A 25154-nucleotide genomic window follows, 5' to 3' on the forward strand; every position below is an offset into this window, starting at 1 on the left:
GAGGGCTGCGCTGATTGGCTGCGCCGTTGGGCCACGTGACGCGCCGCCCTGACCCCGCCGCCGTCCGCGTGGGCTGTGGACTCTTAAGGCTTTCGCGCGGGCCGTGGGGCTTGCGCCGGCTGGTCTACTCCCGGGCGGGGCCGACGAGACAGGCGCCCGGCCTAACCTGGCTTCCCTGTAGCTGCTTCTCCCTCTTGCGGTCGTTGGCGAGGCGGAGTCATGTTTCCACATTCAGAACGGGTGAGGCGGTTTAGCTCCCCACAGCATGGTTTGGAGCCAAGCCTTTGGGTTGAAGGAATTTGAAATTTGCAAAGAAAAAAAGAACAGACAAGCGTTTTCTGCCTGGCCTTAGGGGATCTCAGGCAGTGGTTAGCATGTGAAACCAACCTGGGGCGTACTTTTCACCTGACAGATCCCTTGGTTTTGCTTCTGGAAAGCTTCCTGGGTGTATGTTGCAGTGCTGTCCCTTTCGTAGATTTTTGTAGGGGCGACAGTTCCATTCTCCCCAGTGCTAAAATGTAGGTTAACATCCCCGCCCCCCGCTCCACCTCCCCACCGGTTAATTCGGTAGTAAAATGGAGCTTAAGTAGTTTTCCGTAAGTGCACACAATAAGGGGCTTGGGACAGGTGATGCAAAACTTGCCAAATTGCTTCCCTTAAGAAAATCTACTGCCATATCAAACAAGAGTTCTGGTTATGTTTGAATCACCGTTATACATTTGAGGGAATTTTAGAAATCTGCATCAAACGTCATTTTTCAAATGAAAAAGCTAAGTTTCCCAGCGTTGAAGAACTTGCCCCAAATCTCAGGTCCTGTTGGCTGACCTCATACTTCGTACTTTTAATAAAAGTTCTATCTCCAGCCGGAAACTGGTGGTGGGAGTCCCTTAATTCAGAGACTGAGAGGTTACCTGAGTGATGTGAAGCTGTGGAAGAATTAATTTGGAAATTAAACAGCAATTTGAAAGGATAGGCTTTAGTAAAAAGGAGAGGTAAGAGAAAATTTTTTAGGGTGGAGTAGTATAATGGCATGCAGTTTACCTTACCTATTGAATTTAGGATTATTTCGTTGGAGATACATATATTTTCTGAACAGGACCTAAAATTCTTTCAGGAATTTTTAAAAAGTTCTTGGTGGACAGGAATAATCAACTCAGTTTTGCATTTGTGTTATGGAAAAGAAGTACAGTGATAGATGTTACAAAATAGTGTTAACCCTTTTTTTTAATCTGGCTTTATGACACATTGTTCTAGGGTTTTCTTCTCTCTTTTCTTTTGTTTCTTATTTCCCTTTAGAATGAAATGAAGATGAGAACGTGGAAGCCAAAATTTATCTTGCATTTTTGCCCAGCTCCGTAGTTGAACATTATCTGATATACAGCCTTTGGTATGAGTAGCCACAGCCTAATATTACCTATGTTTCCAAGACATAACCTGACAGGGGATACTATTAATGGCACAAAATTAATTTAAAATTATAAAGTTTCATGTGAAACATTTTAAAAGGTAACAATAAAAGTAAATCCAAACTTTTCATAAGAGAATGGTTGGAGGAGTTCTGAAAATGTGTGCAATAAGATGTAGGCATCATGTCTGGAGAAGACCTCTGAGACTATCTTTTAGTTGCTTCCATATTGTTTATGGGCTCACTCTGCATCATCCACCTTCACTCCGACAATTTCTTTAGATAAGAAAATACCTAAAAGTTGAGGTTTTGTCAAATGTGGGTGGTTTGGCTTTCTTTAAGGTGACTTTACTTATCTCTGCTTTTAGGAACTATTTATTGATTTCACAGTTTGATTCTTAGAAGTAATTTTATTTCTCTCATTACCAAGGTTTTAGGAGTCATTTTATCATCTTTTTCCTCAGTCTTCTATATCAGGATACCTCAGGTGGGTTATAAACTACCTGCATTTCGATTACCTGGGATACCTGTTAAAATGCAGATTCCTTGGATTCCCCAAACAGTTTTGGGGGAGTGTATGTATGTGGGTGGGCATGGTAGGGTGGTACAGGGTACATTCTTAGGAATAGAGGAGTCTTGAGTCTCTGTATATTTCATGGAGCTGATCTGCTAAAATGCCCACAGACTGCCTAACTGTAGACTTATATGTGAAAGAAATAAGGGCCTCTGTTAATTTACTCTTGTGGCTGAACCTAATCCTAATTGACAGAATGAATATCTCAAAGTAAAATGAAATGTATGCATCACTTCTTAAATATGGTGAGACATAAAATATGATGAAACAAAATATTTCCACCTTGACAGAGATTATCTATCTTGGTAAGCTTTCTCCACTTTGCCTTGCAGTTTAATTTTTTTCCCACTAGAATGAAGATTCTATGGCAGAGACTGTGTAGTTTGTTCACTGCTCTATCTCCAGCTGCTGAACAGTACGTAGTAGGAATTTAGTAAATATCTGGTGAATGGATGAGTTTCTTATCACTAAAAAGAAAGCTTATCTATAGGTGATGTAATTCAGTTATCTTTCCTAGGAAACTTTTTTTTTTTTTTTTTTTTTTGTGGTATGCGGGCCTCTCACTGTTGTGGCCTCTCCCGTTGCGGAGCACAGGCTCCGGACCCACAGGCTCAGAGGCCATGGCTCACGGGCCCAGCCGCTCCGCGGCATGTGGGATCTTCCTGGACCTGGGCATGAACCCGTGTCCCCTGCGTCGGCAGGCGGACTCTCAACCACTGGGCCACCAAGGAAGCCCTATTTTATTTTTCTAAAGTCCTTCCTTCCATAATTTTCATTTTATTATTTTTTTCCCTTAAGTTCTGAGAGAATTCTTCAACTGAGCTTTAAATTCACTGGTCCAATTTCTTTTACTCTCTTATGTTTTATGGTAACTCACTATATGCTCAAAAAGGACCCTCTTCTTTGAACTGCTGTTTTTTTCATTGCATACATTAATTTTCTTTAATTTATGTGTTCTTATAAGAGACTTTAAAAAAAATTTACCATCGGTAACTGAGATGAGTCCCTGTGAAGACTGGATAAGTCCATGCGAGTATTTAAAAATAACTACTTTTTACTTTCAACCATTAATTTCTCAATTCCTGTATCCTCAGGTATGCAGACAGATGCTATAGTTTAGGGTTGGAAGTATGGTTGACATTCATTGTTTTGTCTGGCAACTGACTCTTATTTCTTTTGAGAATAGCATACTTCCTCATTTGGAACACTACTTCTCCCACTGTAGCATGTATTCTGAATGAACTCTTCCATATTCCTTGCTCTCAGGAATGAACAATATGTCCAACTGAGTCATAGCATTCTGCTCCCCTAACTCAGTGAGGTAGTCATGTGACCGAGCTGAGTCAAGCAGAGTCCTATGCGATTTTTTTCAAACTGGGTCAAGAGGTCAGAAGAGCCTTCTCTTTCTTGTGACTGAACTGAGAAGATATCAGCCAGGAGGCAGTGGTGGCTATAATTACAACTGAATGGAGACTTCTGGTCTGGTAAAATGCACTGATGCCAAAGAAGAAACAGAAAGGAGAGCTAGAGAGAGCTAGTTTTAGTCTTTCTGAGGCTAGTTATATCCCTGTGATTCGATTACATGATTCATAATTTTTTCTTTCAGTTTGTTTAGATATTTGTCACCATCTAAATGTTGCCAAACCAAACTTGAGTCCACTCGCCTGTGTGCAGTAAAGCCAGTCTACTGACACTGGGTTGTGGTGAAGGAAAGTGCAGTGTTTATTGCAGGTGCCAGAGAAGGAGTATGGACAGCTAATACTCAAACCCCCCTAACTCTCCAGTGATGGGTTTCAGGGAAGCAGTTTTAAAGGCCAGGTGAGGGTGGGGAGTCGCAGGGTGAGTGACCAGCTCATGCACAATTCTCTAATTGGTTGATGGTGAGGTAACAGTGTGGTGTCACAGGGGTTAACATCATCAATCCTCAGGCTCCAGCTGATCTGGGGGCTCTATGCTCATGATCATCAAGTAGTTAACTTCCATTTGGTGGGAGTTTTAGTATCTGTAAAATGACTTAGGAATGTGCTTCAGACACTGTTACCTATGTTCTTCAGGGAGGAACTAAAAATTCTGTGACTGATATATGGCAGATTGACTGTTTAAATTGTTACCAGTTCTCCTGGCCCAACTAATATTTTTGTCACTACATGTTCACATTCTTTCAGTCATTAATTCTTGAGCCACGCTTTTGTGACTCAGGGGGAGTCCTGGGAGACTATGGCTTTTCTACAAACAGGAGGCAGGCAGAGGACATGGGGTTGGAGGGGGAGTTCCTGTCCCCGGAAGTACCCACAAGGTCCTGCTTGGTTACATAAAGATCTCCAGTAAAAGAGAATTTTTCAAGAACACTAATGATGTTGATATTTCTTAGGGAGGATGCCACTTAACTCCTTGGTAAGGTTTTATATCATTCCACTATGTTACAGAACTCTATATGGTAACAGAAGCCATATGACTGCATTGGAGAGATTATCCGGATTGCTTACAATCAGGTGCTGGTCTTCCTGAGGAGCTTCTCAGGTGTTTGACAACTAAGCTATTTCTGTGACCTACCGTGTTTTGTCTTTTGGGGGGAGTTTTACTTCATGAGACCTCAATCTCCTACCTAGTACAGAGTAGATGGAAGTCCCTAACTTATTTTTCCAAAGCCTCTAGTAAAGCTCATGGTTTCAAATGCACTATCCAAGTCTACTGAGGTTTGAGAGGAGAAGGAGGAGGATGTGGACCTATAGTTAGGCTGCCGTATTCCATATTTTTCTGTGTTGTGTTTGTGTGTGATGGAGTAATTTACAGGAAAGAAACATTTGGGGTTGAAAAGACTGTGAAGGATTCAATTATGTGATTTTTTTTCCCCTATGCAAAATTGTATTAACCAGCTTCCAAGAGAGTCCCTAATGATTCATGCTTCCTGGTATTTATGTCTTTGTGTCATCCCATCACAAACCAAGTATGGCTAACCTGTGTAACCAATAGGATATTGCAGAAATGACATTGTGACTCTTGACACTAGATCAGAAAGAAATTCCTGCTCCAGTCTTGCTATCTCTTGGATCTTTGGCTTTGGAGGAAGTCAGTTGCCATATTCTGAGGCGATTTAGGCAGGCATTTGGAGAGGTCCCTGTGGAGAGGAGCTGAAACCCTCTGTTTAACAATCAGCACTGTTGAGCCACTAGAGTGGATCCTTCAGCCCCAGTCAAGGCTTTGGACGACCAGCCTCAGGCAACATCTTGACTGCAGTCTTATGAGAGTCCCTGAGCCAGAGCTACTAAGCCATATCTGGATTCCTGACCTACAGAAACTGTTCAACACAATAAATGTTCATTGTTTTAAGCAGTTAAGTTTTGGGAGAATTGTTACACAGCAATCAATACATGATTAATATAAAGATCTTCATTGTTCTTAAGAAATCAACTGAATAAATGGTAGTAGAGTTTATCCTGATGGAAAAGATTAGGGGAAGAACAAATACAAACCAACATTTCTGCATTGGACTTGTTAATTATGAGATGCCAAGTAGAAATTCAAGTGCAGATGTCAAATATGCAGTTGGACATAAGATTTTTGAGTCTTAGAGAGAGGTCAGAGTTACAGAATGAAATTTGAGAGGCATCTGTATATAGATTCTATTTAAAATTATAGGAAGAGATGTAGATAGAGAAGAGAATAGAGCTCATCACTGAGTCACTCCTGACATTGAGGAGAGGAAGAAGAGCTAGCAGAGAAGTCAGAAAAGGCACAGTCATTGAGATAGGAAAAGAAACTAGCCTGTGTGTTAAGGAAGCCAAGAGAATAAACTCTCCAGAAGGGAGTGATCCACGCTGTCCAATGACCTGAGAGGCTGAGCAGGATGATAGCAGAGAAGTTGTCTGTGGGAGTTGGAGACACAGAGATCAGCAGCACCTTCATGAGAGCAGTCTTAGTGTAGTGGGGGAAAAATGAAGGACAATTGGAGTGACTTGACAAGAGAATGGGAATGAGGAAGTTAAGACAGACATCACTAACAGGTTCACAAAGTTTTGCAGTGAAGAAGAGGTGAGAAATGTGAAGGTAGCTGGGAGAGGATATGAAGGCAACAGGGGGTTTCAATTTGATGTATTTGTAATTAAAAAATTTAAGATACAGGATACAAGGCTATGTTTGTAAGCTGATGGGAATAATTAAGCTCAAGAAAATAATTGATGATGCAGGAAAGGGATAATTGTGGGAGCAAACCCCATGAGAGACTGAGAGGGAATGGAATAGAAGTGGATATGCTGGCCTTTGATGGGAGCAGGAAATACTTCCTCCCTTCTATTAAGAAGGCAATTTAGGCTTTTTCTTTAGTAATACAGAGTGTGGGAAGGGAAAACACATCAGAAAAACTGTCTTGCCATCTCAACTCCTACTCTATATAATTAACTGAAGGAATTAATCTCTGATACAGATTTTGATTGACCATTCATTCGACAGGCATATACTGAACTCCAACAAAGTAGAAGTTACTTAGGCAAAGTGATAGAATATCTTTCTCTAGGAGAAACCTACTTCGGAAATGGTCATGCAATTAAGTAATTAAAATGCAATAATTTAATGTTGATAATCGAGATGTGTTCAAAGTGCTTTGGATCATAGAAGGAAGAAGGACCCAAGCCTGTTGAGGGGAGACAGGGAAGGCTTCTTAGCCAAGACTTAATGGAAACTATAAGGAAAAGCAGGAATTTGCAATTGAGCTGGTTAACAATAGCCATAATAATAAAAATAGCAGTGATGATTCTGAGACACCTCATTCATGTATGGGAGAACACAGTAAAAAGGTGACGGTGAATCCTTTTCTACATTTCTTCCTGTGGTTTATGTGAATGTTTTCACATATTTGCATATTAGCTGTTTAGTGGACTGTCCTTGGAGTTGTCTGTTTAGCAGCACGTAAGTGTACTGATTTAGGCTTGATGGCTCCTAAACCACAACAGATTTTAGAAGTCTTCAGAGATAAGGAATTGAACATTTCCTTAAAAACTAATATCAATATCTAATAGCTTTCAAGGGGAAATTCTGCATTTTAGAATTTAAGCTAATCTCTGTGAAAATTATATCTTAAGTATAGTGTGTTGAATGTGCATGTGTGTATATAAAATTGAAATTCAGATAAAAAAATCTTAAATGTATGTGGGGTATACTAGCTAATCAGAATTTTCTCTTTAATCAGAATACTATTGGTTTCAATATTATTGTTGAACATCTTTCCAAAATAAATCATTTTCCTTTGATGCCGTGTTAATGCTTAAAAATGCATATTAAGGGCTTCCCTGGTGGCGCAGTGGTTGAGAGTCCACCTGCCGCTGCAGGGGACATGGGTTCGTGCCCCTGTCCGGGAAGATCCCACATGCCACGGAGCCTGCGTGTCCAGAGCCTGTGCTCCGCAGCGGGAGAGGTCACAACAGTGAGAGGCCCGCGTACCGCAAAAAGAAAAAAAAAAAAAAAAAGCATATTAAAATTATATGGAAAAATTTTAAAGTAATTTTCAATTTTGTTTCGGTTAGGGTTTTACTATACTTGAATGTTACAGTGTTTAGTCCCCCTCCCTGGGTTTTTTCTCTTTGAATAATTCTAATTTGTGTGTGTGTGTGTGTGTGTGTTTATGTGTTTGTTTAGTGCATGACAATAGGCAATACAGTTTTATAAATTATATTCTGCCATTAATGCAGAACTTCAGTTTTTTCCTTACAGCCATTCACATGAAGTAGTTTTCCCTTATGTCTTCTTTTATTCTATCTACTTTTTTCCCCTTCATCCTTGTCTCATCTGATGGCGAGGTAGCAGTAAGGAAGGAGGCTACAGGGAACTCTAGTCTTCATATCATATGTCATTTTATAGACTTCTACTTTTCTTTGAACTTTAGTGCTAATTCTTTATTCTCTTTTAACTCTGCTTAGTCGGGGCTTTTAATATCCTGCAGGGAGTAAAAATTAATAATGAATTTTAGTCAGTGTATGTGGAAAATGCTAATGTAATATACAACCATCAAATATCTGGGTTCCCCTTTGTTTAATGGAATTTTTGTGTTTTTCAATTAAAAGTGATTCATTAATAATCAATTGGTCTTTAGCTGTACAACTATACATGTTTAAGATATGAATGTATGTATGTATGTATGAATTCCCAAATCAGAAAAAACCCTTTGGTGGACTGCTCCATAACTATATTATGTACATGGGAAATCTGGTAAACTCAGGGTATGACAAAAACATTAGTAGAAGGGAATTTATAGAGGAGGGGCAGTTTGTGTATTTTTTGGTCATTAAAGACTGCATGAAGACTATAAATGACTCTGCCTTGAAGGAACTTCATAGAACAAGGAACATTATCTCCTAGTGTAGTGGACATTTATTGATTGATTACATAACATCTCTTTCCCTTACCCACCTTCCTTATAATACCCAGATTTTTCTTAGGCCATCCACCCCTTTGGTACATGGCCCATAAGTTCAGGGAGGTATACTACTGCCAGCTCAGGGGGTAGCCCTGAATTGCCTTAAACCAATAAGAACATTCAGTTCTCCTGGATGCAGTTAGTGTTGGTTGGATTTAAGCCAATGAGTATGTTGAATTTGCCATGTTCTACAAAAATCCTTCCAGCTCCTATAGGAGGGTTGTGAAGTCAGGTAGGTACACAGCTGAAGATGGCTAGCAACTACAAAACATCTGGCAGATACCATAAGGAAGGGGGGGAAATCCCCAAATATAATTTTACAAAGTTGGATCATGAAAGTCAGGAAGTTGTGCTAGAATCCTAGTAACACCTGTTTAGAAAATCATCTTGCATTTTCAACTATAGCAATAATCATTAGTGGCATGTTCAAGGAGTTTAATTTATGAGCATCAAAGATCTACACATAAAAATAGCCCTTCCTTTAAACTTAATTTTTCTCTGTTCAGATCGTTGAATTAAAGGACTGTTAATTCCTCAGAGTACCTATATTTGGGGACTAATTTAGGAATTCAACTCAAATAAAAAATTATTCTAGGGGAAAAGTTAATTCCCAGTTCCAACTGAAAGTGAATCATAAATGAATTTTTAAAATACAATCCATTCATAACTTTAGAATTTATTGTATCTATGAGAGGTTTGGTAGCGTATTAGAAAGAATTGGGAGATTGGGATTGACATATATACACTACATGTATAAAATAGATAACTAATGAGAATCTACTGAATAGCCCAGGGAACTCTACTTGGTGCTCTGTGGTGACCTAAATGGGAAGGAAATCCAAAAAAGATGAGATATATGTGTATATATAGCTGATTCACTTTGCTGTACAGCAGAAACTAACACAGTATTGTAAAGCAACTATACCCCCAAATTAAAAAAAAAAAAAGAACTCTGCTCTAGGAAGGAGTCAAAGAATATTGATTCTAATGTAGCCCTACCATTAATTAGCTATGTAACTTCCCCAAGTCACCTCCCTGGTTCTTTATTTTCTTGTCTGTAAAATAGAGAAGTTGAAGTAGATTTCTTAGATTCATTCAGTTCCAGCAAACTTGTAATAAATTTATCAAATGCCAGAACACACGTTTATTTAACAGTGATTTTAATACGGAGTTTTAAAAATGGGTTTTGAAAAACATTTTTGTGGGTTTAATATTATTCTTCTGGATCATTAAATATTATTCATAAAAGTAATTTTACCTTAGGGCATTTAGTTTAATACATTAGTTAAGATCATTCTAATAATGGTAGCAAGATGATAACTAAATAAGAGTGTATTAGAGATAATTTTAAATGCATTTTTTACTGATTCTAAATGATTTTAAATTAGTTCATTTTTCAATTATTCTACTGATGTATTGATTTAAGAGTACTTTTGTTATTTCCTCAAATAGTTTTATTGCTTTATAATTTTATTATGTACTAATTTGATAGCATTTGTTAGAAATTTTAAACCAAATAATTAATATTTATGTATATATTAGCATATTACATATGTATTATATAATTAACATGTATATAATAACGTATATAATTATATGTATTATATGTATATGTGTATATAATATGTATATATACATATATAATGTGTATATAATAATATACATATGCATATAATAATATGTATGTGGACTGCATAGGAAAGTCATGAAACCTAATTTTGGGTCCTGTGTGAGAAGGAAACACCTGAGCTAATCTTGACAAATAAATTGGAATTAGCCAGGTGAAGAAAGGAATGAAGGAAGTCTCGTGAGAAGGAGTAGCTTATACAGAGTCATGGAGGTTTGTTAGTATGGAATATTTGGGGAATTGCAAATAATTTTTATATGACTAGGGTATATAGTACAAGGAAATGAAGAGTGAGATGAAGCTGGAGAGGTAAGCAGTCCTCATGATGGGTCAAGATCATGAGCATACTTATATGCTGTGTGAGGATTTCATATTATACCACTCCCCAATCTATTTCTGATTAACCTTGCTTCTGACTTTTGAAGTCATTTTCCTGTAGACAGTCACACTGCATTTGGAATCTTTATATTTAGTTTTGTCTTCCTATAGGTTATCATTTATAAAGCACCCACTTACTTTTCCACCATATAGTTTTTATTATCTTGCCTTGTATTGTAACTATCTTATGTATTATATCTACACACATTTTAAAACTCAGTGTTATAATTCTTGCTTTCAAATATCAAACATATTTTAAAGAACTACAGGGGATAAGAATAGTCTATTATGTTTACCCATATATTTACCATTTCTGTTGCTCTTTCTTCATTTTCAATGCTGCAGGCATCTTTTGGGTATTATTTCTCTTCTGTCTGAAGAAGTTCCTTTAACAATTCTTTTGGAACAGATCTGCTGGCAAGAAAATTCTCTTAGTTTATTTACCTTGATCTGAGACTATTTTACTTTCATTCCTAAAAGATATTTTCTATGGATATGGAATTCTGGGTTAAAAATTATTTTCTTTCAGCATTTTTTAAAATTAATTATTTAAAAAAATTTTGGCTGTGTTGGGTCTTCGTTTCTGTGCAAGGGCTTTCCCTAGTTGTGGTGAGTGGGGGCCATGCTTCATTGCTGTGCGCGGGCCTCTCACTGTCGTGGTCTCTCTTGTTGTGGAGCACAGGCTCCAGACACGCAGGCTCAGTAGTTGTGGTTCACAGGCCCAGTTGCTCCGCAGCATGTGGGATCTTCCCAGACCAGGGCTCGAACCCGTGTCCCCTGCATTGGCAGACAGATTCTCAACCACTGCGCCACCAGGGAAGCCCTTCAGCAATTTTTAAATGTTCCATTTCCTTCTGGCCTCCATGAGACAGTTGTTAATTTGAATAAATGTTTCTCTATCCGTAATGCATTATTTCTCTCTGGCTGCTATCATGATATTTTCTTTGTCTATAGTTTTCAGCAGTTCAATTATGATGAGTCTGGGCATGGATTTTTTTTGTGTTTATTCTGTTTGGGTTTACTGAGTTTCTTGAACTTTCAGGTTTGTGCATTTCCCTGCACATTTGGGTAGTTTTCAGCCATTATTTCTTCAAATATATATATATATATATATATATATATATATATATATATATATATATATATATATGTTTTATTAATGTACTCTTTCTCCACTCTGTCTGGGACTCAGATGACACAAATATCAGACCTTTTATTATTGTACCACAGGTTCCTGAGGTTCCATTTAATTTTTTAAATCATTTTTCTGTTTTTCAGATTACATAGTTTCTATTGCTCTATCTTCAAATTCACTAATCTTTTTCCTTTGTCATCTCCATGGATCCCATTCAGTAAATTTTTAAGTTATTGTATTTTTAGTTCTAAAATTACCATTTGGTGGTTCTTTATAATTGCTGTTTTATTTCAAGATTTTCTACCATTCCATTTATTTCAAGGTATTTGACCTTGTTGGAATGTTTTTCTAATAATGGTTTTAAATCTTTGTCAGATAATTACAGAATCTGCCATTACAGCATTGGCATTTATTGATTTTCTTTCCCTGTGAGAGATTTCTTGGTAACCCCAAGTAATTTGGGGTTATATCTAGGACATTTTGAATATTATGTTATGAGGTGCTGGGTCTTGTTTAAATCCTATGAAAAATATTGATATTTTTGTTTTAGCTGGCAGTTGGCCAAGTTGGGTTCAGACCACGAATTATAACCAGCTTTCTGCAGAATGTGGTTTCAAGGTCAGTTCTGTTTTCAAAGTTTTTATAGTGCAAAGGGTCCTTTTTGTATGTGTACCACTCACAATGGCCAGTATGGGATCTGGGCAGTGGTTTAAATACTGATTCACTTCTCAGAGTTGTTAGTGTGCTGTTTAAGGTCAAGTACACACATATGTAGCTAGGGTTGAGCACTGTAGTTCATAAACAGTTTGTGATGTCACTTTCCCACAATCCTTAGTCTGCAGTATTTACTGTACTTACCTGTTTCCTGGGACTCCCCTTTTTGGTCCTCTGGCCAGAAATATGTCTTTATTTACTCTACTGTCATACTTCCTATGACTATCATAGGGAGGAATTCTAAATATGACATTTGATGCAAAGTAGCAAGAAGACAAAGGTGGGTGGGTGGGGAGGAGTTGCCTTACCCTCTTTGGACCACAACTCATCTACAGGAAATGAAAGTTCTCCTCACTTAGAGTTTTAGGCTCCCATACCTCTCATTGCCACCTTTGCCGTGATCACTGAGCCACCATTGGCTTGCTTGGATCTGGGGCATGAGAGAATGGAGAAAAAGGAAGAAAAATAGAGCTCTTGCTCTCTCTCTGAGTGTTAGGGGACGCCTTTCTCAGTTCTTGAGCCAGAACTGCAGGAATTCTCTTGGCATTTGCTGTTCTTGACCAAATTCCATTTCTGAATTTCAGGCTGAATTGAGTCCAGACACGGGATGCCAGAGTAAAATAAAAGTTAAAACTCAATGTCGGTTTTGTGGCAGTCTGATTTCTGTTTTTTCTTTCCCAGTCTGCTTGCTACAATTTAATTCTTAGAATCCTCAAGTAACTGCCCTATGCATTCTGTTCAGGTTTTATAGCTGTATTTGGTACAGTAGTGAATTGTTAATAAATAATTGTTTGGTTCATTATGGATGAGAGGTTATCATAGCTTCTCAATTTAGGAATTTTTCAATGAAATACTTTTTAGAAGTAATCTGTTTTCTTTTATTAGGGGAAGTTTAATTCCTCTCTTGTAAAAGTCTTCTTTTAGATGTTAAACTAAATTGTCTTTTGTTATCATGAAAGAAATAATGTTCTTCACATCATTGTTTACTCCACAAAGTATTTGCTACAGGTTTAGTATGTTACTGATTTTCAAAAAATTATGTTTTATGTGTCTCTTCATCTGATTACTATTTTAAAGTGCACAGTGTTTGTAGATCTTAATGTGTTCTAATAATTCAAAATGAAACAAAGGCCTAAGTGTTTCTGAAGAAACAGTCAAAATGTTAAACTATATAAAACCAGCCACCATAGTACAAAATATCCTATCAATCAAATAGTCTCAACCATTTCAATAGCATTTGTTCTTTGAAAACTTAAGATTCAATAAATGAAATTTTGTGTTACTATACTTGCTTCCCTTTTCATTAAAAGATTAGGTTCATTATTATAACTTAAAAAATAAATTTAAAATGAAATTCTTGTGTAAGTGGTCATAGGAGTAAATATCATTCTTTAATCTTTTATTAAATGAAAGGACTTATAATTACAAAACCACTTCTCAGGACACATGTTAACTACTGATTATAGAGGAGGAAAAAGTGTTTACTTGTATCAAAATTACTAAAACTCTAATTTATTTCTGGGTTGTCCCTTTATAAAACATATGTAAGTTGGAATTACAAGCAATTGCAAGGGGATTGTATTGTAGTTGGTACTTTAAAGCTCGTGAACATTTAATATTGTTCTATCTCAACTGCATATCAGAGACTTTAGTCTCATTGGAATTTAGTCATTACAAGGAATTCTAAAGATAGGAAACATGGTGTCATGAACACTGTAAAATGAACTACAGGACTCTGAGAATCAGGCTAGGGCAGGAATGAGTCTAGTTTATCTGCCTTCTCTTGTCATCATCATGAGACTATAAGTAGGTTGGATGCCTACTTCCTCAAATCCCACGCTTCTAATAGGCATTCATTTCCTAGGGACCATGATGCTTTCAATCATAGCCTTAATGTTAACATTAATTCTCTCTAAGATTCTCCAGGAGTACCTATCAGAAAATGACAAACTTTTTTTTAGACTACATATTCTTGACTCTTTGGTAAGTAATCATTCCTATGTAAGCTTTCATACATTGCTTCAGTAAATATTTATTGACTGCCTACTGTGTTCTGGGACTTTACTAGATAATGCTATTAGTCAGTAAAACATAGTTTCAGTCACACTTATTTGAAATCTAGCATGAAATACAAGCCAATAATATAAAGTTTAACTGGTGTTGTGATAGAAGCATAAGATATTATAGGAGTACATAAGAGGAACATCTAACTCAAAGAAGGCCTAGAATAACACTCAAGGCCAAGAGCAAATCAGCCAAGTGAAGAGATGATTGAAGCTGTCTTTGAGTTTTGAGTAACTTTGCACAAGGAGATCTCCTGACACCTGTCTGTAAATAGTGATGCTTTATTATTCCAGTTCAATATTATTTTGTATCTCCTAAAGAATCAGTACATAGAAAAGTTTATATACTTTTTCTCTACTCTAAATGATGCCATGAACCTAATTAATATATAATCCTGATCAGATACAAATGAATGAAACAATGTTTGATCATAAAGAAATGTTATCATGCATAATTACCAGTTACTAATAAATAATTCTATATGGGTAAAGCATCATAAACCAAGCATTCTATAATGATTCTTGATGAAATCTGTCAGCAGCTTTCCTTTACTGTTTTCTCACCTGACAGTGGATTCATGTATCTATTTGCTTGTCTTGCAGTTTTGTTTCCAGAGGGCTTCCGTTCTTTCTTATCCCTTAATGATAAGGGATAAGAAATATCCTTGTGAAATGTCAATCCCATTTTTGTTAGATTCATTACCTAGTTTATCCTCAGTTTTCCAGAAAAATCAGCATGGCTTTCAAGTATAGTATATGTTAGTTTAATGTCTCTGCTACCTTGTTCTCAGATACCTTTTGCTTTTTTTTCTCCTCTTATCACTGGAAGTTTCATTTCTGAGTTTATTCCTTCAAGTTAGTGTTTTAATATTTTCCTACAGCATAGTGAGATAAAAACAAATAATCTTGTTTGGCTGGACAAGATGGATGATTGAATAAAATTAAAGGAGAATAGACTGTAGAATCCAAAGCCTTCAGGAGAGAAAGAGCATGACTTAAAGGTAATGGTGACAATGAGTATTTCTATCTTTATGGACAAGAGGGCTTTGAGAGGTCAAGATAATTTATTTCCAGGTTATTTTCAAGTGAACTCCAGACCTCTGGGAGAGTGACAGCACATGGGGACTTAGATACTCTGATGGAGAACCTGGGTATTACAAAATGTACAAGTAGATGGGCTTCTACTAAGTGAAGTGCGTAGAGAAGAATAATTGAAGTCGCTTAGGTTGTGCTTGAATGGCCACAGTCTTAAGGATGTGATGAGCTTGAGTGTTGGATTATGCTTATTGGATTGCACAGTCAACGAAGGAGTTGGCTGACATAGTGTGGCTCTTCAGTAAATGTTGTGGACTGAGTCAAGGAACATGGCATGCTGCAATACCAAGCTTTGTCTCTTTAGAGAGAGCTAGGTTTACTCTTATGTGAAATAAGATAAAAGTTGTACCTGTGGAGGTTCTTTATGTGTATTTGTGGCTAGGTGGGTGGTTTGGGGCAGTGTTGGCGAGAGAAATACACTTGGATAGCACTTGGTCCCTATGAGCATGGCCAGTTTTACAGAGACTGAGATTTGTCTACTCTGAAATCAAGGGGCCTACAGGAATCACAGAGCTGAATATATGTTGTTTTTATTACTATGATACCATCTATTAATATAAAGCAAAAAGTAAGAATACCCTATGATTAATAGTCTAAAACAAAAAATGAGATGACTAGCTTTTCACTTAAAGCAATTTCTAATCTATTATGCAATTACTCAGTTGCTTAGTTTCAAGAATTTATTATCTCCTTAAATCATAATTAATATAGAAAATTTGATACATTTCTACTTCCTAATCACCGCTTATCCAAGCACTCACAATCTTTTATAATCCAATTTTGTACTACTATCATATTCTATAAATGGGAAGTATTAGATTTTCTGTTTTGGTGAGAGTATCTTATTATGGTAGTTGAATAATGCAACATTGAGTTAAAGCCAAAGAATTAGAATCTTAATATATATCAATATTAAGAAATATACACATTTTTGAAAATCTTAATGACAGAAAAATTAAAGAATAAAAAATGATTTTAACATTTATAAATTCAATATCCTAGAGCATATTTTATATTTGAAAATTTTCATTACAAGAGTTTTAGGAACATTTTCTATCTTGATCATATGAAATATAGCAAGGATAACCCAGAGATTTACAACTTCCCAGTACATTGCTCTCACTTAGTTCAGTTTAAAAGACAGATGCATAGCTCTAAAAAAAGAATGCTAAGATCTGGTATGTGTCTTCAAAGAGTTTACACTTTAACTGTGAAAATGGATAATTTCAATACAATGCTGTGATAGGTGTTTTAATAAGGGCATGCACAGTGTGCTGTAGGTGCACGTAAGAGAGACTTAAACTTATCTGGAATATGCTGTCTTCTCTAGGAATAGCTTCCTGCCTTTTGAAAGAGAGCACAGTTTTGGGGAGTCTTGACTATATACTCTGTAGAAGCTGCAATAATAGTAAGAGATGACTAGTGTACTCTGGGATAAGAGTGACTATACTGGAAGGCTGGATGACTTTGAAAGCACTGGCAAATGCCTTCATGCCAGAGAAGTAACTCAAAGATGGGGCACTGTGATTACAATTGAAGGACTGCGGTGCTAACAACCTAGTGATTTAGCATCTCTGTAATGTTCCTGTTGAGGTAGGATCCCTTGCGGAGTTAGTGGACTATGTGTCACTGTCTCCTCTTCACCTTTCCTCCCACCACTCCAGTCACCAAAAGACAGGGGAAAGCAAATCTGGGACAATGAACTGGGAGTAAAACCCTAAAAAAGAGTAGAGATGATATATGAATCAACTAAGTTTTGCTTAAGCTGCGAAATGCTTGTAATTCATTTTACCTGTACCTGATGTAGAGGAACTCCCTAGATACAGGGAAAAGAGTTTTGGAGAAAATGAGGAGCTCCTGCCACAGCAGCAAAGGAAAAAGACCTGTTGATGTTGGATCCTCTAACCTGCAAAGTTTACCTCACTGGGTGTCTGGAGATGGCATTGAAAAGTGTCCAGCATGGTGTGCTCACAGTTGGCCTGGAATTCTAGGCAGGGTGGACTTGTGTGTTTGGAAGGTTGCACCATGGCCCAGCTCTAATCAGGTGTTAGGTAAAGTTGGATAGAGGGAAGTGGGCTTCTTAGGGCAAAAGTGGAGACATTTGTTTCCATTTTTTTCTTTCATGAGGCTTTATCTCTTGCAGGGATTTTTCCTGAAACCAGGAGGTTTTGATTCCCTATAAACAAAACCAACTTCCTGGAAATGCTATTGTGCATCCTGAAAAATGTGATTCTGAAAGTATTGGCCAGTTGTTGCTGGTGGTGAGAGATGGCACTGTGGAATATCCTAGATGTAAAACATTCAATCAGGTTATTGGAGAGGTTAACAAATTACATGGGGGCACACATTTAGTTTGGTTTGGTGCTAACAGGAAGGTGAAACTTCACTTTGATATATAACTTAAAACCTTTTCTACTTTTGTACCTTTAACTTGAGTGAAAAGTTTTGTAACTATAAATAAGCACATGATAAAATAAACCACACAAGAAGGACAGAATAATTCTAGAGTGAGGGAGATTGCTGATGAGTTAGAGAACGTTTCTTAATGAAAGTGAGTTCTTTCTTGAAGGAGGTCATAGAAGCAGATTGGTGTTTGTGTTTGTGTTATAATTTGCACTGAACCCTTATCAAAGGGTTTTCACATCATTCTATATTATCTAGACAAAAATTCTGTAGCAGTTATCATACCAATTGGACTAATAAAGAAACTAAGCCATAAAGGAGTCAAGTATTACCTAAGGACACATTTTGTTTACTGAATATCTGAGACTTGCACTCAAACTTCCTGTGTTCTGATCTGTGTTGTTTCCATAGGATATAGTCTCTTTCCTATTTGTTAAGCTGTTAAAAGTAGAGTGGTTATTAAACAAAAACTGATTATGACATTTCTGAATTAGTCTTAAAAAGTTATCATCAAAGATCAGGTCAACTTGGGCAGATAAAATACACTAATGTTAATAGTAACCTTTCAAAGCTCTGCTCATGAAACTTCATACAGACACTTTTTTCTTTTGATTAACAGTCTAAGTGATGTGTCAAGGTTTGGGCCCCTACTCCTTTTGTCGTGCTGGGCCTGGAAATGGAACTGGGTGTGATGTTCTCATCCTGGATCTCATTACTGAGGCCAGGAAATGTTAGAGAGGCATTGGGCTGTCAGCATTAGCTCTAGACTGCTTTCTCAAAATGGAGGGAGCTTGGCTCACCACTAATTCTTCCTCGTGTGGTCATTGCCTTTAACAAGCTACTACTCAAGAGCTAATTAAGAATGGCTTGTGTGCCCAGCCGCCTAGCAGAGTACTGTCACATTTCACACATTATCATCATTCTGATTGTTTTGTTTGTAGGATTTCAAACTCTGAAATCTCTCTTTGATCACAGCCTCCTCTTTCCCCTTCCCCTACCTTCCAGTATTGTTGCTTCTCCTGGGCTTGTACTTCATCTATGTCTTTCAACCTTGCTCTAGATATTTTAATTGTTAGATAACAGGGCTCCTGATTTTGGAAAAATAAAGGCAAAAGATACAATTTTAGCTCTCAAGGAGCTCACAGTCTAGTAGGATAGGCAGAAAAGGAGTCAGATAATGACAATTCCATGTGGCAAGTTTTGTCAGAGATTTATATTACTTTTCTATTGCCATGTAGCAAATTATCCCATAACTTAATGGCTTAAAGCAACTATCTGGAAATTTATGTGGGTCAGGAGCTGGCTTAATGGGTCCTCTGACTCAGGGTCCCTAACAAGGCTGGAATAAAGTTGGGCTGTAGTCATCATAAGGTTTGTCAGGAGTGGGTCTGTTTCCAGGCACACTCATGTGGTTGTTGGTAGGATTCAGTTTCTGGTGAGTTGTTGGACTGAGGGCCTCAGTTCTTTGCTGCTGTTACCAGGAGGCCACCTTTACTTTCTCACCAGGAGTGCCTCTCTGTAAGGCAGCCCATAGTACACCAGCTAACTTCATCAGAGTAAGCAAGTGAGAGGACAAGAGAGGGAGTGCAAGCAAGATAGGAGTCATAGTTTTCATAATTTAATCTTGGAAGTGACATTCATCACTTTTGCCCTGTTCTGTTTGTTAGAAGCAAGTCACTAGGTTGACCCCATACTCAAGGGAAAGAGATTACCCAAAGGCAGGAGGTGGGGATCTTTGGGGACCATTTTAGAAACTACCTACAACACCCAGAATAAAACATCTGTCAAAAAGTCCATGAACTTTTCCTTGTAGGAGATAAGAGTATATTTTTCAGGCCAGAAAGTGGCTTCGAATTAATTATTGAATTGACAAGTTATCTCACTTCTCTTTAGATTCACAGTGTACTAGATTGGATGCGGCTTAAACGGCTAAAAAAACTGAAGCATGTTGAGGTAACAAGGATTTATCATTTATTGAAAGGCTATGTGCGAAAAATTGTGTTGCGTGCCTTCATACTTTCATTTAATCTTCAAAAAAATGTTGCATGAAATAGAGAGTTAGCCTAGGGGGTAGAGCTGCTGTTTGGGTTGTGTCCTGCATAAGTCCCAGGTCATTACCAACAATGTGAACAGCATGTGTTGGAGTGTGCATCTAGTGGCCATGTTTAGTGGTCACATCTTTGTGTCTGAAGTCAGCACTTCCTTACTAGTGCTGTTACTTTGTCAAGTTAATTAAGGTCTCTAAATCTTAGCTTCCTCATCTCCAAAATAAGGAGTTATTAAGTTACTCTCAAGATCGCTCTGAGGATTAAATGAGATCATCACCATCATCATCACTTACTCAACGCTTACTAGGATTCAGGCACTCCTTTTAGTGTTTTGAGTATACTGACTTTCACAGTAACTCCATAAAGAAGGTATTTTTATGGTCTTATTTTTACCGATGAGGAAGCTAAGTCATGGAGAGGTTAAGTAATTTGCCTAAGGTCACAAAGCTAGGAAATGGTCCAGCTCCACAGTCTGTGTTTTTGATTCCTGCACTGTATGCTTCTCAGTGTGGAGTTAAGACTGTAGCACAGTGGCCAGCACTTAGCACATACTCAATATTAGCTCTTATTTTACCTCCATTTTGCTAATGGGAAATCAAAGACTCATAAGTGGTTAATAACTTACCTAAAGAGTAACCCAACTCTTGAATGGGAGACCCACAATTTTAATTCATATATGGCTGGATTCAAGGCTCATGGTGTTATTCGTTGTGCTTTGTTTTATTCAATATAATTATGCCAACTCTGGAGTAGTCTTTGTCTAAAGGAAAAACTACCTGGATAGCTCCTCAGGGCATTACTATATTATAGTGCAGCACAAACACTGATGTGTATAAGGATGATTCTAGACCATCAAGAAAAGGATACATTTTATATAATACACCTACTGTAAGAAGGACAGGAAGTATATATTTTAGAAGGTTTCTATCAGATTCATTAAAATTGAGTCCATTTGATACTATAGTGGGCAAGCTTTAGCTATCTGGAAAATTGATCTATGTTGCATACCATATTCCTGAGCAGTGTCAGTTAAATGAGGTATGACTATATAAAACAAGAGGGATAGTGAATGCAGTAGCTTTGGATATTTAGCTGTGAAATGGACCTTAACAGTCTTAGTTTAGTTTCCTGCACCTTGCTGGAAATAAGTTCTGTAACCCATAAAATGAATTATGTTAAAAGAATGTGATCCACAAATTATACTTCTACTTTTAAAAATGTATATATACTCATCCACTAGTTGTAGCTTTTCCATATAGGTATACATATATAGAAGTTATTAATCATGTACTTATCCTGTGCTGCTATCAAGGAATACAGAATGGAATTGGTAGATGAAGTGTTATTTCTTAAAGAAAACAAGCATTTTACCTGTGAAGATATAGCAACCACCAGCAAAGTTGGTGCTATTATAAATTCATGTTCTCCATCCTAAATTGGCCCTCAACACTGATTGGGAAGAAAAAAACTTTTATATTTCTGTAATCATCTCACTGCCCTCATCTTACAAAGTATCTAAATTAACCTTACTTATTTTTATTCATTTTCTGTCTTTTCTACTTTGTTTTTCAGAGTTCCCCTTCCTTCTTACTTCATGTCTCTCTAAATGATAACATCTACTTTCATACAGTTAAAAATGTTCAGAAGGCAGTTTAATGAATTCAGTTAAGCAAGTGGACATTGGAGTCAGAACTACTTTTATTTAGATGCTTGTTCTATTGTTTACTAGCTGGGAAACTGGGGCAAGTTCCTCAAATTTTCTAAATTTTCATTTTACTTCCATGTAAAATAAGCACAATAGTGGTACCTTAGGTACATTAGGATGTCCTAAGGATTAAATTATGTAACTCATATAGAACTCTCAGTATAGTGCCTGGCCGGTGGTAAGAGGTCAATAAATGTTCATTATTATTGTTAATACTATTATTTTTGTTAATATATTTTGGTTAATATTATTTATTGGTGATATTATTTTTAAGTGCTAAGAGCTTCCAACTCTGTGCCTTCAGTTCAGATACCTTTTCTGGGATTCAGGCCTGCCTGTGCCCTACATCTAGCTTTCAACAAAACATCTGCTTAACTGAGTTTTTATTGCTGATAGCTTTACTTAAGACTTGGGCCAAACTCTGGGGAGAGCAAAGCCATTCACTTTGCCTAATGTAATTGTGAATAGACTCTTTCACATTCCAGGCACTTCTCAGTTATTAGGACAGTCCTATTTCAGCATTTAACATCCAGTCTTGTATATTTTAAAACTTCTGTCTGAAACTCAGTTCAAAGCTTTCTCTTCTCTTCAAAGCATAGGTAGGACTATCTGTGTCTTTAGCATCTTGGAGCAGTTTCTCCATCTGCCTCCTCCTTCTAGGTGCTAGCTTCTCTGTTAGGTTCTGGTAGAGAGGAAGGAGAGGGAAAAGGCAGACCTCTCCTTATTGGACTGTAGGTGAAAGCAGTTACTTGTTCGTTGATGAGAGGTGTCTGGCTCACATTGGTCATTTCTGTCATGGGACCCAGGAGGGCTCCGTTCAGATTTCCTGCTGAGTCCCTAATATGGGAGATCTAGCTCTGACTTGGTATTTTCCACCTCCTGTACTCGTAGCTCCTGGCTTCTCCCACAACACCTTCCTGCTTAGGTTCCTCTTGGGAGAAGTTCTTTCAAGATAGCTCAAACCCAGCTGTCTTCTGAAATGTTCACTCGCCTCAGCCTTAACAGTATGTGAAGTTTCACTTTTCCCTCTATTTTAGCCCTGTCTTCTTCTTCTTTTCCCAGCTCATGGTGACCCAGGGGCAGATTAGTGAGTCTGCTGGTTACACAATGTACAACTGGGGGACAAAATACTTTTCTCCTTTTCTGGCAGAAATCCTACTATTGAATAAGTGATTCTCATGAAGCTCCCCATTTCCAGTGGATTTTGGAAGGATAAGTATTCCTATAGGCTCATGCTGAAAAAGGAAGAAAATAGTCTTTCCTCTTGGACACTGCTTCTGAAAAGGCAGTTCATTTTCTTACCACCAGTCTTCTATGTGTTTTGACTGTCAGAGTTATGGGCATTAGATATGGAAGAGAAGATGCTTGGATTCTGCCTCTCATTAGACCTTGAAGATGTGTCTGGCCCCAACTCCTAGTGATCTCTGAGCTTAGAATGCAAGAATTTTGCATGTTTTGCATTTAATTTTGAGTCTTTGCAGCAATTCCTAGAAAACAGGACAAAATCTCATATGGTCCTTGGTTACACTGGACTAAAAATTAATACCAGAGATCTGGGATCATTATTCTCCTGTTCTGATTTTGTATCTCCAGGGTCTATATGCAAAATAATAGGGTTTAATAAATATTTGTTGAATGAATTAAAAGACAAACATAATACCCAGAAAACCTGATCCTAAACTCTGTAACACACAACAGCTAGAGAAGACACAGTCCTGGAAATAGGCACCCAGAGAAATTGCTAACGTCATCTTTATAGATTAAAACACCTAAGTTCTTAAATTGGTCCCTTTGATACCATTGTATTTATTGTATAGATTTCTATACTTTTATGCTTTGGTTTCACTTTCCATTTATTAGTTAAATAATTACTTTATGAGAACTGTGGAAATAAATTTAAAACTTTACTGTATTTCTACAGAGAGTTCTGCTGTAATATAATGGCTATGAAATGATCTCAGATTTACTTAGGATTATTAAAAGGCACTGTCCAAGAAATATTCTTATTTTTGTTCATTCTTTTCCAAATCACATTAAAATAGTCCCCTTGGCACTTAAGTGATTTTGTAAGACTTTTATACTCACTTTAAAATGCCAGATTATTTTCCTAGCTTTTAAAATTTCTTTTTTGAAAACTTGATTTCCAAGCAAAGTATTCAAGAGAAAATTTAAATCTAAATTTAGTCCGTTAGAGAAATATGAATGAAATTTGATGTAAAGTATTAAATGACATGTTTTATAATTTCTTACAAATTTTGGGAGTATTACTGTGTTTCCAAGTAGATTTACCTGGGAGATCAACCATGAACCGTCATGAGTTACATTTGCTTCATCACTTGATATGAGCACATCAACACATATCTTTGTTAAAAACACAAAAATAATCATAAGGTGCCATTCCAATGCATTTCAACAATGTTTAGAAAAGGGAAGAAGATATAATCTTTTTAAGAAGTCCTGTTCAAAAAATTGCTAGGAATTTATAGAGATTGCTAAAGAAATAACTTGCATACTCAACCTATTGCTTGGCTATTTCAGGTATCTATGAGGAATGGGCTTTGTAAGACAACTTACGAAGGAAATTTTTTCCCCACTGGTAAAGGATAGTTGTGTACTAGGAGTCCATGTATAACAAGGCTGTAATCTTGCTGTGCTTCCATTTCATCTAGGTTAGCAACTGAAGAGCAAATATTAAAGTCTAGATGCTAAGAATTCAGAAGGGCAAAAGCAATTTTTATAACCTTAAGTTGATTATTCATACTAACAGTACTACTAATACTAGTACTGATAATGTTAATAAGAATAATTATGAACAGTTATAGAGCACTCTATAGTTTAAGAACTGCATATACTTAAATTAAATCTTTTGGGAGACATTATTGTCATCAGCCTCATATTAGAGGTGAGGAAACTAAAGTCAAGTACACGGCCCATTGCCAACAGCAGTTAAATAGGGGCCTGCAAGTCGTACCCAGCCTTCTTGATTCCAGAGCATTTACCCTTTACACATCACTCATTTTTCTAAGATAAAGTCCTAGTCTTGCTTGTGAGAGGATGCAGAGGCAGGTTTAGCATGAATTAAAGGAAGCATAGTTTCAGGATCCCTTACTTTGCCTGGACTCATTCCAAAGTCTAGGGAGAGGCCCTAAAAATGTTCATATATTTGTGTAAGATTTTGCAATATTTTTTTAAAGTAATATTTTAAAATATCTATAGTCAGTCTGTCCACTTCATCTTCACCTTTATCTTACTTTCCCTTGTACTGAGTTGGCATTCAAGTAGCCGTGGGCAATTTTGGGATCTGGCTTAGAGGAAATTGATTTGGTAATACACTTGAATAATGAGATTTATTTATGTGGTTTGCAGTTGCTCCCTCATATAGTTAAATCACTGCTAGCCATGTTGATGCAGAGATGATTTTTAGGAATATTACTATAGCCTGTTGTGTTCACTCAGTTAGGGTTGAGACATAAAACTGCATCATAGGCAGTTGTTTATCATATGAATGTGTCCTACAGCTTCAGCACCTAAAGTATGTGGGGAGAGACAAAGTTAGAAATGTTCAGAACCAGAAGCTAATTTGTGGAAAATTCTTCCA

General features: G+C 37.1%; 1 long non-coding RNA gene across 1 annotated transcript in view; it reads left to right on the forward strand.

The window, feature by feature from the left end:
• Window positions 1–2: 2 nt before the first annotated feature.
• The window catches only part of LOC113624351 (uncharacterized), a 131838-nt gene continuing 106686 nt past the window's right edge, over window positions 3–25154 (forward strand). The window contains exon 1 of the long non-coding RNA XR_003434312.1: window positions 3–240. This is a non-coding gene — a long non-coding RNA (uncharacterized LOC113624351). The remainder of the gene's footprint in view (window positions 241–25154) is intronic.

Source organism: Aethalodelphis obliquidens, unplaced genomic scaffold (genome assembly GCF_003676395.1).
Source record: "Aethalodelphis obliquidens isolate GAN/ISIS:26980383/991018 unplaced genomic scaffold, ASM367639v1 scaffold13, whole genome shotgun sequence".
Classification (NCBI taxonomy): Eukaryota; Metazoa; Chordata; class Mammalia; order Artiodactyla; family Delphinidae; genus Aethalodelphis; species Aethalodelphis obliquidens.